This window comes from Bos javanicus, chromosome 12 (genome assembly GCF_032452875.1).
Source record: "Bos javanicus breed banteng chromosome 12, ARS-OSU_banteng_1.0, whole genome shotgun sequence".
NCBI lineage: Eukaryota > Metazoa > Chordata > Mammalia > Artiodactyla > Bovidae > Bos > Bos javanicus.
Window position 1 is genome coordinate 42648863 of NC_083879.1, and position 12688 is coordinate 42661550.

The following is a 12688-nucleotide window of genomic DNA, read 5'->3' on the forward strand; positions in this document are numbered from 1 at the left end:
GAAAATTCTTCAAGAGATGGTAATACCAAGCCACCTTATCTGCCTCCAGAGAAACCTGAATGCAGGTCATGAAGCAACAGTTAGAACCAGACATGGAACAATGGACTGGTTCAAATTTGGGAAAGGAGTCTCCCTGTTTATATGCAGATTGCATCATGGGGAATGCTAGGCTGTATGAAACAGGCTGAATCAAGATTGTGGGGAGAAATATCAATAATTTCAACTCTACAAATGGCACCACCCTAATGGCAGAAAGTGAAGAGGAACTAAAGAGCCTCTTGATGAAAGTGACAGAGGACAGTGAAAAAGCTGACCTTTCCCGCATGGAATTCATACCACTCAACCCTAAAGAAAATCAGTCCTGATTACTCATTGGACGAACTGATGCTGAAGCTGAAGCTTCAATACTTTGGCCACCTGATGAGAAGCGCCAATTCATTGGAAAATACCATGATGCTGGGAAAGATTGAAGGCAGGTGGAGAAGTTGATGACAGAGGAGATGGTTGCATGGCATCACCGACTCAATGCATGTGAGTTTGGGTGATCTCCAGGATATGGTGAAGGACAGAAAAGCTTGGCTTGATGCAGTCTACGCATCACAAAGTATAGGATACAACTGAGTAACTGAACAACAACAAAGAGTTTTGGAAGCTGTAAGCCAAGAACTTTGGATCAAAACCAAATATAAAAAGTATATTTTGATCATTTATGAAACTAAAAGACGCTTACTCCTTGGAAGGAAAGTTATGACCAACCTAGATAGTATATTGAAAAGCAGAGATATTACTTTGCCAACAAAGGTCCATCTAGTCAAGGCTATGGTTTTTCCAGTGCTCATGTATGGATGTGAGGGATGGACTGTGAAGAAAGCTGAGGGCCAAAGAATTGATGCTTTTGAACTGTTGTGTTGGAGAAGACTCTTGAGAGTCCCTTGGACTGCAAGGAGATCCAACCAGTCCATCCTAAAGAAGATTAGTCCTGGGTATTCATTGGAAGGACTGATGATGAAGCTGAAACTCCAATACTTTGGCCACCTCATGCAAAGAGTTGACTCATTGGAAAAGACACTGATGCTGGGAGGGATTGGGGGCAGGAGGAGAAGGGGATGACAGAGGATGAGATGGCTGGATGGCATCACCGACTTGATGGACATGAGTTTGAGTGAACTCCAGGGGTGGGTGATGGACAGGGAGGCCTGGCGTGCTGTGATTCATTGGGGTTGCAAAGAGTCAGACACGACTGAGCGACTGAACTGAACTGAACTGATATGACCACATATATATATATATATTTCTTTAGATAATTATTTTATTAAAATAGTAGACTTTGTATCATTTTTTGTAGCATGTAACTAAAGTTAACTTAGTACCACTGAGATAAAATTTATTTTCTTTTGATGAATTTATAATCTCAGAAAGCTGTGACTTCTATATACTTTATACTGACAATCTTATTTCAAGGGATTATGGATTAAAATGGAGTTTATCATCAGGAGATTGTCCCATTCTTTTACTTATAATTGGATTTTAAATAAATGTAACAATTTGAAAGAAGAAGCTTATTAACAAATGTTTACCTTACCTAATGATGTGATAGTTTTAATGCTTAATATTTCTGAAATATTTCAACTTGAAGACTTTATAGAAGTTTTTTGTTTTTTTTTTCCCTTAAAGAATAGTCACTCTATAGTAATAAACACTTTACCGCATTTCCCATCCATACCCTTTGCATGAATTCATTTTTAGAGGATGACAGGCCTTCACCTTTCCTGTGAGATTGCTAATACTTTCACGAAGAACAAAGAAGTTTTACTTTCTGAGACCTCTGGGGACAACTGCTCTCTCCTTGTTTCATCAGATTTGAGAAGTTGTCAGTAGCTACATATAATCACAGACCACATCATGAATATTTTCTGGGACCAAAGTGAACCCAAAGCCTTACTCTGAACTCTTAAATAGGTTACTGGGCTTTACTGGTTGGTAAAGAAATGTGATATTGCTTCTTATTGTGAAAGTATTGAGCAATACTACAACATAGTTTTAAAATAGAACACCATAGAAAATAGATTACCTTTTCAAAACTATTAACTCAATTACCTCACATTTTTAAAGTCATACTAAATTATTCACTATATTAAAATATTTACAAAAGCTGAATTTTTAATTACCATAATAGTCAATGAGAAAGATAAAAACGGTGAGACTAAATAAAAATTAAAAGCTGCTTCCCTCAATTTGATGTATGACATGGGGAAACAAAAGCTAGTGCTCTGTGACTATCTTGAGGAATGGGGTGAGGTTGAAGGTGAGAGGGGGTATTCAGAGGGGAGGGGACATGTATGCCTGTGGCTGATTCATGTTGGTGTATGGCAGAGCCCATCACAATACTGTAAAATAATTATCCCTCCAATTAAAATAAATAAATAATTTTAAAAAGTTATTTCTAACTTCTCAAAGATAGAGAATGATCCAGTGTTTAAAAACAGGTCCTTTAAACTGTACAGACATTAAATTTCTGCTCTACCTTATGGCCTTCTTATTTTCATGGACTTGGTAATAAATCTGAACATTTAATCAAATGCAATTAGTTAAACACATGATGTTAAATTATTAATTTTGATATGTTCAAAAGGGGCTCAAAATACAAAATCTAATTTTCTCAGAGCAGTTTTTTTTTTTTTTTTTTTTTGTCACTTTGAATCTTCCTCAATAAAAGAAGTGTACTCTGAGGTTAATTTTGGCCCCAAATACTCTTCAGACTATACCTAGTTGTATATATTTTTAAAGGAATTTATAAATGTTCAAAGATAGAAATTAGAATACATTTCCTCTCTACACAAAACAAAAATGGTTAGTTTAAAATTAATAAAATGAATTTCAGGACAAAAAGCTCAAGAAATAATAACTGAGACATTATGTTACAAAAATAAGCACTAACAATATAATATTAAAAAATAATCATTTATGCCAACTAGAATTTGAAACAATGTAGCTGGGAATGGATGTCTATTCTTGTTTTTTTTATTTAACATTTTGTATATCTTGGTACCAGTGTGTTTTGATCTCTTGATTTATTAATTTATGTTTTCCTGTAACCTGACTATATTGCTAATTATTTATCTAGTTATTGTTGCTTTTAAATTATTAGTCAAATAAATACTTTAAAATTATTTGTGAAATCTGAAGGTTTTCTTTTCAATTCATTGCATATTTTTTATAAGCTTACTAAAATCTTCCTCCTGTCTTGCTTTTTATTTTTTTATTTTTATCATTTGTTTAACTACTTTAATTTTGTTGAAATGATTTAAGTGCCGAACTAATAAGTCCCTTAGTCAAGCCAAAGTATGTGCATTCTGTGATGAATGCACAGTTTTATAATTCTTCATCATTTTACTTTTGTCCAATTTCTCAAGATTCTTTTGCATGTCTGTCTGCATTCAGTTCAGTTCAGTCGCTCAGTCGTGTCCGACTCTTTGTGACCCCATGAATCGCAGCACGCCAGGCCTCCCTGTCCATCACCAACTCCTGGAGTTCACCCAGACTCACGCCCATCGAGTTAGATTGCATTTTTAAATATTTCTATCTTCCCTACTACCTTTTTCTGTTATTATCAATATGGCTTTGCTTTTCTTACACATTTTCTTCCCTTACTGGTGCTAGCTGATTTTCATCTTATGCTATGGTTTTCTTTCTTATATATTAAAATTTGCATCTAATGTTATTCTATTTTTCCACCTACATGCTAGCTTTTATTAGCATCTGTTAATTTTAAAATGCAGTAATTATTTATTAGATCCTTTGATTTCTTGGGAAACATTTGGTATATTTTTACCAAAGGTATTTAAAAAAATGATACTAGTTATTTAAGTGAAATTGCATCTTATTAATTCCCTTCTTTATTTTACATCTTCATTTAGTTCCCATTACCTCTTCACTGCAGATCTTTATTCATATTCCAAACATGAGTTTTCTTCCTGAACAAGTTATTTGCAAAGTAACATGTAAAAGGGAGAAGGAGAAGGAGGTGACAAAAGATGAGATGTTTGGGTAGTATCATCGACTCAATGGATATGAGTTTGAGCAAACTCTGGGAGATAGTGAAGGACAGGAGAGTCTGGAGTGCTTCAGTCTACAGGGTCACAAAGAGTCAGACACAACCTAGCAACTGAATAACAGCAACATATATAGAAGGAGCCAGGAGAATGCTCTAGAATCCATAGGTGATCCCTAGGAATAAAAATATGTGAAACTCTGTCTCTGTCTCCATCTCTTGTCTCTCTCTATGTTTGTCTCTATCTCTTGCACTCTCTTTCAATATCTCTCAGCATGAGTGGGTATGTCTATATTTAGCCTTTACTTTCTGTTGATAGTAAATATCTCAAAAGAGTTTGTCAGCCACAATTATCTCTGTGTGTGCTTAGGTGCTAAGTCATGTCCAACACTTTGTGATCCTATGGACTGTAGCTTGCCAGGCTCTTCTGTCCGTGGGATTTCCTAGGCCAGAATATTGAAGTGGGTAGCCATTTCTTTCTCCAGGGGAACTTCCTGACCCAGGGATCGAACCAGAACCAAGTTTCTTGCATCTCCTGCACTGGCATATATATGTATAAATGCATAATCTTCTGATTTTCTCTTTCACCATCTCCTCCCCTGCTTTCCTTCCAGTTAGATCCACTTACTTTTATCTATCTGTTCAAATAAATGACCACTGCTTTTTTTTTAAGAATGTGTATATATTAATACTTTGAAGAATTCCCTATCTTCCCAATATTTCTTTCTAAAGTGTGAAGTATCCACCCTGCATATTCTTGCATTCTCTAGTATGTTTCTTTTTTCTTTCATTGAACTTGGCACTTTTCTTCTTATTCTAATTTCAGAATGAGAGTTTGCCCTGTCTTCCATTAAGATGAAATTGCCTTTTCATGTCACTGTTGTGGTGGTTTGGTGGTTTAGTCGCTAAATAGTGCCTGACTCGTGTGAGCCCGTGGACTGTAGCCTGCCAGGCTCCTCTGTCCATGGGATTTTCCATGCAAGAATACTGGAGTAGGTTGTCATTTCCTTCTCCAGGTGATCTTCCTGACCCAGGAATCGAACTTGGGTCTCCTGCATTGCAGGCAGAGTCTTTACCGACTGAGCTATGTCATGGTTAGTTTCATTAAATTTAAATAAGAGGTAATACTGTTTATGTGGCATTATTTTAAACACAACTTGGAATCTTGCTAATTCTACACTATTCTTTTTGTATTTAAATATTCAAAATATATTTAATCCTTTTCATTTAAAAAGTACTCTGTGATGTGAAAAATGAGTAAGATACAGTTCCTTAAGTTGTTCACAATTTATTAAGAGAGAAAAACTTGTATTCACCTAATCACAGTACATGGCAGAATGTGATATGTTCTAAAAGCACAAGTGATTAAGACATAATGTGATTTGGTAAAATAAAAAGATGACTGCTGAACTATCATTTTTTTTCTAAGTTAAGAAATTGTGACAGCATACAATAAATATTCTTTTCAAGTTATCCTCATTAGGTCTTAAAATTTTTCACTTTTGATTTACAATAGTCTGAAAAGACGATGTTGTAGCTCTATGAATACTTAAAATTATTTATGAATCAGCATTTTTCATGTTAAACTGAAGTGGTGAAATTATCTGAAATATGGCAATACTTAATACCTTACAAATCACAGATCTTTATCTCTAGCCCTTTCAGTATCATTTCCTTTATGCCTTAGTCACATATTAATAAACCGTATGATGTATTTGCACCTTTATAAGTAACAGACGATGTTCAATAATTGCTGATATTTTGGCTTGTCATATAATCGCTAAATATATTAATTTTAATGATTGTAATTCCAAGTCACTTATTTCATTACATTATTTTTTAAAAAGTATTTCTCAGTTCTGTTCCTCTTTAAGTCCTAGTGAGCAAATGTCCAAATGTGAATGTTGCTTATAACCCTATTCTTGCATATACTTATATTACCACCAAAAATACATTAAACAGTTTTATCTGAAGACATTTTCTATTACATAAGAAATGTGGATGTTTTCTCTGTTTAACTAGTAAGCACTTTTTAAACTTGTGTAATTTCATATTTGGCTATAGTTCCATTTTTTTCCCCTAAGCAGCAGAGAAGATATCATTTACTGTTTCTCAGTTTTCTGTAACACACATCAAGAACTCACATACTTAATTTCCAAGATATTTTACATTGTGTTTTATGTTAGGTAGTACAAATGACTTTGTAAGTATATTAGTCTAGAAAACAAAGTCTTGATAAATTATAAAAATGTTAATGCACAAAAATAAGGTGTCTATAGAAAGCAATAACTTTTATTTAATAATGATAGTTGCAATAGTTGAAAAACCCAGTTATCCCAATGTGACATTTTTCTCTTGATCACTAACAATAATACATGCATAAGTGCCTCCCTGATGGCTCAGTATGACCAACCTAGATAGCATATTCAAAAAACAGAGACATTACTTTGCCAACAAAGGTCCGTCTAGTCAAGACTATGGTTTTTCCAGTGGTCATGTATGGATGTGAGAGTTGGGCTGTGAAGGAAACTGAGCACCAAAGAATTGATGCTTTTAAACTGTGGTGTTGGAGAAGACTCTTGAGAGTCCCTTGGACTGCAAGGAGATCCAACCAGTCCATTCTAAAGGAGATCAGTCCTGGTTGTTCTTTGGAAGGAATGATGCTAAAGCTGAAACTCCAGTACTTTATCCACCTCCTGCAAAGAGTTGACTCATTGGAAAAGACTCTGATGCTGGGAGGGATTAGGGGCAAGAGGAGAAGGGGACGACAGAGGATGAGATGGCTGGATGGCATCACAAACTCAATGGACATGAGTTTGAGTGAACTCCGGGAGTTGGTGATGGACAGGGAGGCCTGGCGTGCTGCAATTCATGGGGTCGCAGAGTCGGACACGACTGAGCGACTGAACTGACTGATGGCTTACTAGGTTAAAAAAAGAAAAAAAAAGTGCTTGCAATGCAGGAGACCCAAGTTTGATCCCCGGGTCAGAAATATCCCTGGGAGAAGTCAATGGCACCCACTCCAGTGTTCTTGCCTGGAGAACTCCATGGATAGAACAATCTGGTGGGTTACAGTCCATGGGGTCGCAAAGAGTCAGACACAACTGAGCAACTAACACACACACATATGTTACAAAAAATATATATATCATTTTCCACATACTGTACTTAATGCTCAGGAGAGATTAGAGAATCAAGCATAAAAATAAAATAAAACTACAAAAAAAAGAAAACTAAAAAAACAAAAAAGAAACTTTCCATATCTTAGGAAAGTGTGGAAAATAGACATTAAAGATATTATTGTATATAGTTAATCATATATTTGCAATTGTTCGAATGAGAAGTACCTTTTAAGCTGAAACCGAAAGGATAACTAGGATTAAATGAGCAAAGATGTGAGAATGAGCAACAATAAACATTCTAGACATAAAACATGGTAAAGTTGGGAACTGAGTAAGAACAACAATTTAAACATCAGAAAGAAATTTAAAGAGGGTGAATCCTAGGTCAAGGAAGTTGATTAAAAAAAAAAAAAAAAGGAAGTTGATTGTTATAAAATTAATTTAGATCACATAGCCAAAAACATATCATATGATACATATGGATTCTGTTCTTATTGTTCAGTCGCTCAGTCATGTCTGATTCTTTGCAACCCCATCGACTGCAGCATTCCAGGCTTCCCTGTCCTCCAGTATTTCCCCGAGTTTACTCAAACTCATGTCCATTGAGTCAATGATGCCATCCAACCATTTCAACCTCTGCTACCGCCTTCCCTTATACTTTCCCAGCATCAGGGTCTTTTCAAATGAGTCAGCTCTTCACTTCAGGTGGCCAAAGTATTGGAGCTCCAGCATTAGTTTTCCAATGAATATTAAGGGTTGATTTCCTTTAGGATTGACTGGTTTGATCTCCTTGCATTCCAAGAAACTCTCAGGAGTTCTCCAGCACCTGGCCTTGATCTTCATCAACAGTCTAAAAGTCTCATTAGGGCTCTAGCAACTGCTTCCTTTATAAACAGTAGCTTGGATTTAGTCTCCAGCAATATTTTTTCTGAAACTCTAAGCTATATAAGTATCCTTCAAAACTGCCATAAAATAGGTTTATCTGCTATTCCCAGTTCTCTTATCTAAAAGCTCCAAAAAAGTAATATAGGATTCTACACTATCTCAAAATCCAACTGCAGGACTGAACTTTTGGGACATGGTATAGACCAACCTTCCCCAATCCCCACACCACAAACCACTACCAGGCTGCACAGCAGGAGAATGGTGGACAAGTGACCAAAGCTTCATCTGTATTGACATTCACTCCCCATTGTTTACATTACTGCATTACCACAGTGTAATAATAATAGAAATAAATACCACAATAAATGCAATGCACTTGCATTATCCTAAAATGTTCCCCCTTCCTAGTCTGTGGGGAGAAAAAAATATATATATATATTTTTTCATGGAATACATATATATATATATATATATATCGATATGGAATGGTTCCATTGTTTCATATATTCCACTGGTTTCATATATTCCATGGTTTCATATATATATATATTCCATGAAACCAGTTCCTGGTGCTGAAAAGGTTGAGGACTATGCTATAGACAGAAAGAAATGTCTATACACATGTTCGCATTCCTTTCAAAATCTCTCCTACTAAACAATCTGAATAGCATTCTTTCTTTTGGATTTTGAGTAATTTTGCTCAGAAAATAAGTCTGCATGCATCATTCAGTTTTAAATACTTCTCTTAATCACTGGTCTTTGATATCCAATTTTAGATTAATAATAAGAAAACTTTTATTTAATAATTATATGATATTTCTTTTTTTTTTTTTTTTACGAGTTTCCCACATTTGGGGAAATCGCAGGGGTCAGCACATCCGGAGTGCAATGGATAAGCCTCGCCCTGGGAAAACCCCCTTCGTGATCATGGTATCTCCCCTGCCAGGTAAGTATCTGATATTTCTTTAATTCTTTTTTTATCTTCTTCATTTCTCCCACTTTTCCTTCTGAATAATGTAATCACAGGTGTGAGGCACAATTTGCATTATTTTTCCCCCTAGGGTGGTGTTGTCAGAAAATATCAGCAAGCAAATAAGGTACATATTTTATCTCTAAAAGCTAAAACTATTATTTTAGCTTTTAAAATAATTAACTATTATTAACTATGTAACTATAATTATATAATTTATTATATATATGTATATATATGTAATGCTAAATATAGTACAGTAAAGCATAAAATAATAGTTGAACTATCCACACATAGAAATTCAGCACTCTCTTATCTTTGTAGAGCTGTGAATCCTCTGAAAGCATGTTTCTTCCTTCAACCTTGGCACAGACTCTTCTATCTATGGGCTTCCCAGGTGACACTAATGTAAAGAACCTTCCTGCTAATACAGGAGACTTAAGATGTGGGTTTAATCCCTGGGTCAATAAAATCCCCTAGAGGAGAGCATGGCAACCCACTTCAGTATTTTTGCTTGGAGAATCCCACATTGGTGGGCTACAGTCCCTATGGTCACACACAGTCAGAAATAACAAGCTAATTAGCATGCATGTACACGTACTTATCTATGGTGAAGAGTAGACAGGATGGATTTCACTTGATGTTAGGGGACTGCATAGCACTGGGACTAAGTAGGAAAAAATCTTGGCTTTCTCATTTCAATCAGTACTGCAATTAAATTTGCATAACACATCATTGTCTTTGATGAACACTGTATCTCAGTGACTCCTGGGACATTTCTAACACAGGTTATATGTTGTAATATGTCACAAAATCTAGAATAATTCCAAACAATAGAAATTAATTAAGCTATACTTATAAAGTATCAAACAATTAAATAACACATGGCAAAGCACAACAAATGCAACATGTAGTGGGATACAAAAACAATTATAATGCAAAAGAATGAAGCTAGAATATTTCCTAACACCACACACAAAAATTAACTCAAAACGGATTAAAGACTTAAATATAAGGCCAGAAACTATGAAGCTCTTAGAGGAAAACATGGGCTGTAAACACTTTGACATAATCACAGCAATATCCTCTTTGGCCCACCTTGTAGAGTAATGAAAATAGAAAACAAAAATAAGCAAAAAGGATCTAATTTAACTTAAAAATTTTGCCCTGCAAAAGAATTGATAAACAAGATTAAAAAATAACACTTAGAAATGGAGAAAATAATTGCAAAGGGAAAATCTGAAAAAGGATTAATCACCACCATATATAAGTAGCTCATGCAGTTCAACATCAGGAAAACAAACAGCCCAATCAAAAATGGGCAGAAGACCTAAACAGGCGTTTCTCCAAAGAAGACATACAGATGGCCAATAAACACATGAAAAAATGGTCAACATCACTAACAGATAAATGCAAATCAAAACTACAATGAGTTATCACTTCATACCTGTCAGAATGGCCATCATCAAAAAATCTACAAATAATAAATGGTGAGAGGTTGTGTAGAAAAAAGGACTTCCCACACTGTTGGTAGGAATATAAACTGATACTTTATGGTAAACAGTATAGAGATTCCTTAAAAATAAATAAATAAATCTACCATATGGCCGAGCAACCCCACTACTGTATACCCTGAAAAAACCACCCTTTTATATATACACTATATATGAAATGTATATATAAATATATAGTGTATATATGTATATAAAATATACACTATATATAAAATTTATATATATACACTACTATATACCCTGAGAAAACCACAATTTCGAAGAACACATGTATCCAATGTTCACTGCAGCACTATATACAAATAGCCAAGACATGGAAGCAACCTAGATGTCCATTGACAGATGAAAGGATAAAGAAGATGTGGTACATATATACAATGGGATATTCAGTTCAGTTCAGTTCAGTCGCTCAGTCGTGTCCAACTCTGCGACCCCATGAATCGCAGCACGCCAGGCCTCCCTGTCCATCACCAACTTCCGGAGTTCACTCAGACTCACATCCACAGAGTCAGTGATGCCATCCAGCCATCTTATCCTCTGTCGTCCTCTTCTCCTCTTGCCCCCAATCCCTCCCAGCATCAGAGTCTTTTCCAATGAGTCAACTCTTCACATGAGGTGGCCAAAGTACTGGAGTTTCAGCTTTAGCATCATTCCTTCCAAAGAAATCCCATGGCTGATCTTCAGAAAGGACTGGTTGGATCTCCTTGAAGTCCAAGGACTCTCAAGAGTCTTCTCCAACACCACAGTTCAAAAGCATCAATTTTTTGGTGCTCAGCCTTCTTCACAGTCCAACTCTCACATCCATACATGACCACAGGAAAAACCATAGCCTTGACTAGATGGACCTTTCCTGGCAAAGTAATGTCTCTGCTTTTGAATATACTATCTAGGTTGGTCATAACTTTCCTTCCAAGGAGTAAGCGTCTTTTAATTTCATGGCTGCAGTCACCATCTGCAGTGATTTTGGAGCCCAGAAAAATAAAGTCTGACACTGCTTCCACTGTTTCCCCATCTATTTCCCATGAAGTGATGGGACCAGATGCCGTGATCTTCGTTTTCTGAATGTTGAGCTTTAAGCCAAATTTTCACTCTCCACTTTCACTTTCATCAAGAGGCTTTTTAGTTCCTCTTCACTTTCTGCCATAAGGGTGGTGTCATCTGCATATCTGAGGTTATTGATATTTCTCCCGGCAATCTTGATTCCAGCCTGTGTTTCTTCCAGTCCAGCGTTTCTCATGATGTACTCTGCATATAAGTTAAATAAGCAGGGTGACAATATAGTCTTACGTACTCCTTTTCCTATTTGGAACCAGTCTGTTATTCCATGTCCAGTTCTAACTGTTGCTTCTTGACCTGCATATAGGTTTCTCAAGAGGCAGGTCAGGTGGACTGGTAGTCCCATCTCTTTCAGAATTTTCCACAGTTTATTGTGATCCACACAGTCAAAGGCTTTGGCATAGTCAATAAAGCAGAAATAGATGTTTTTCTGGAAATCTCTTGCTTTTCCTTATTACTCAGCCATTAAAAAGAACAAATTCGAGTCATTTCTAGTGTTGTGGATGAACTCAGAGCCTGTTACACAGAGTGAAACAGAAAGACAAAAACAAATATCTTATATTAATACATACAGATGGAATCTAGAAAAATGTACTGATAAATCTATCTGTAGAGAAGGAATGGAGATGCCCATGTATTGAATGGCCTTGTGGACACAGTGAGGGAAGGAAAGAGTGAGACAAATGGAGAAAGCAACAGCAACATATATACATTATCATGTGTAAATGGATAGGTGGTGAGAACTTGCTATATTAACACAAGGGGGGTATATGTATAATTATGACTTATTTGCATTTTTGTATGGCAGAAACTAACAGAACATTGTAAAGATAAATAAAAACAATTGTATAAATGTATATGTATACACTTTTTTTATTATTTTCTTGTTCAGTCGTTAAGGTGTATCTGACTCTCTGTTCTCCATTATCTCCCAGAGTTTGCTCAAATACATGCTCATTGAGTGATCCTATCCAAGTATCTTATTCTCTGCTATCTCCATCTCCTTTTGCTTTTAGTCTTTCCCAACATCAGAGTCTTTTCCAATTTTACATGCAGGCAAGGTTTGGCTCAAAATTCTTCAAGCTAGCCT

General features: G+C 35.8%; 1 pseudogene; it reads right to left on the minus strand.

Moving 5' to 3' along the window:
* Window positions 1–8887: 8887 nt before the first annotated feature.
* On the minus strand, window positions 8888–9012 carry LOC133258704 (U1 spliceosomal RNA; annotated as a pseudogene).
* Between the last annotated feature and the right edge of the window lie 3676 nt (window positions 9013–12688).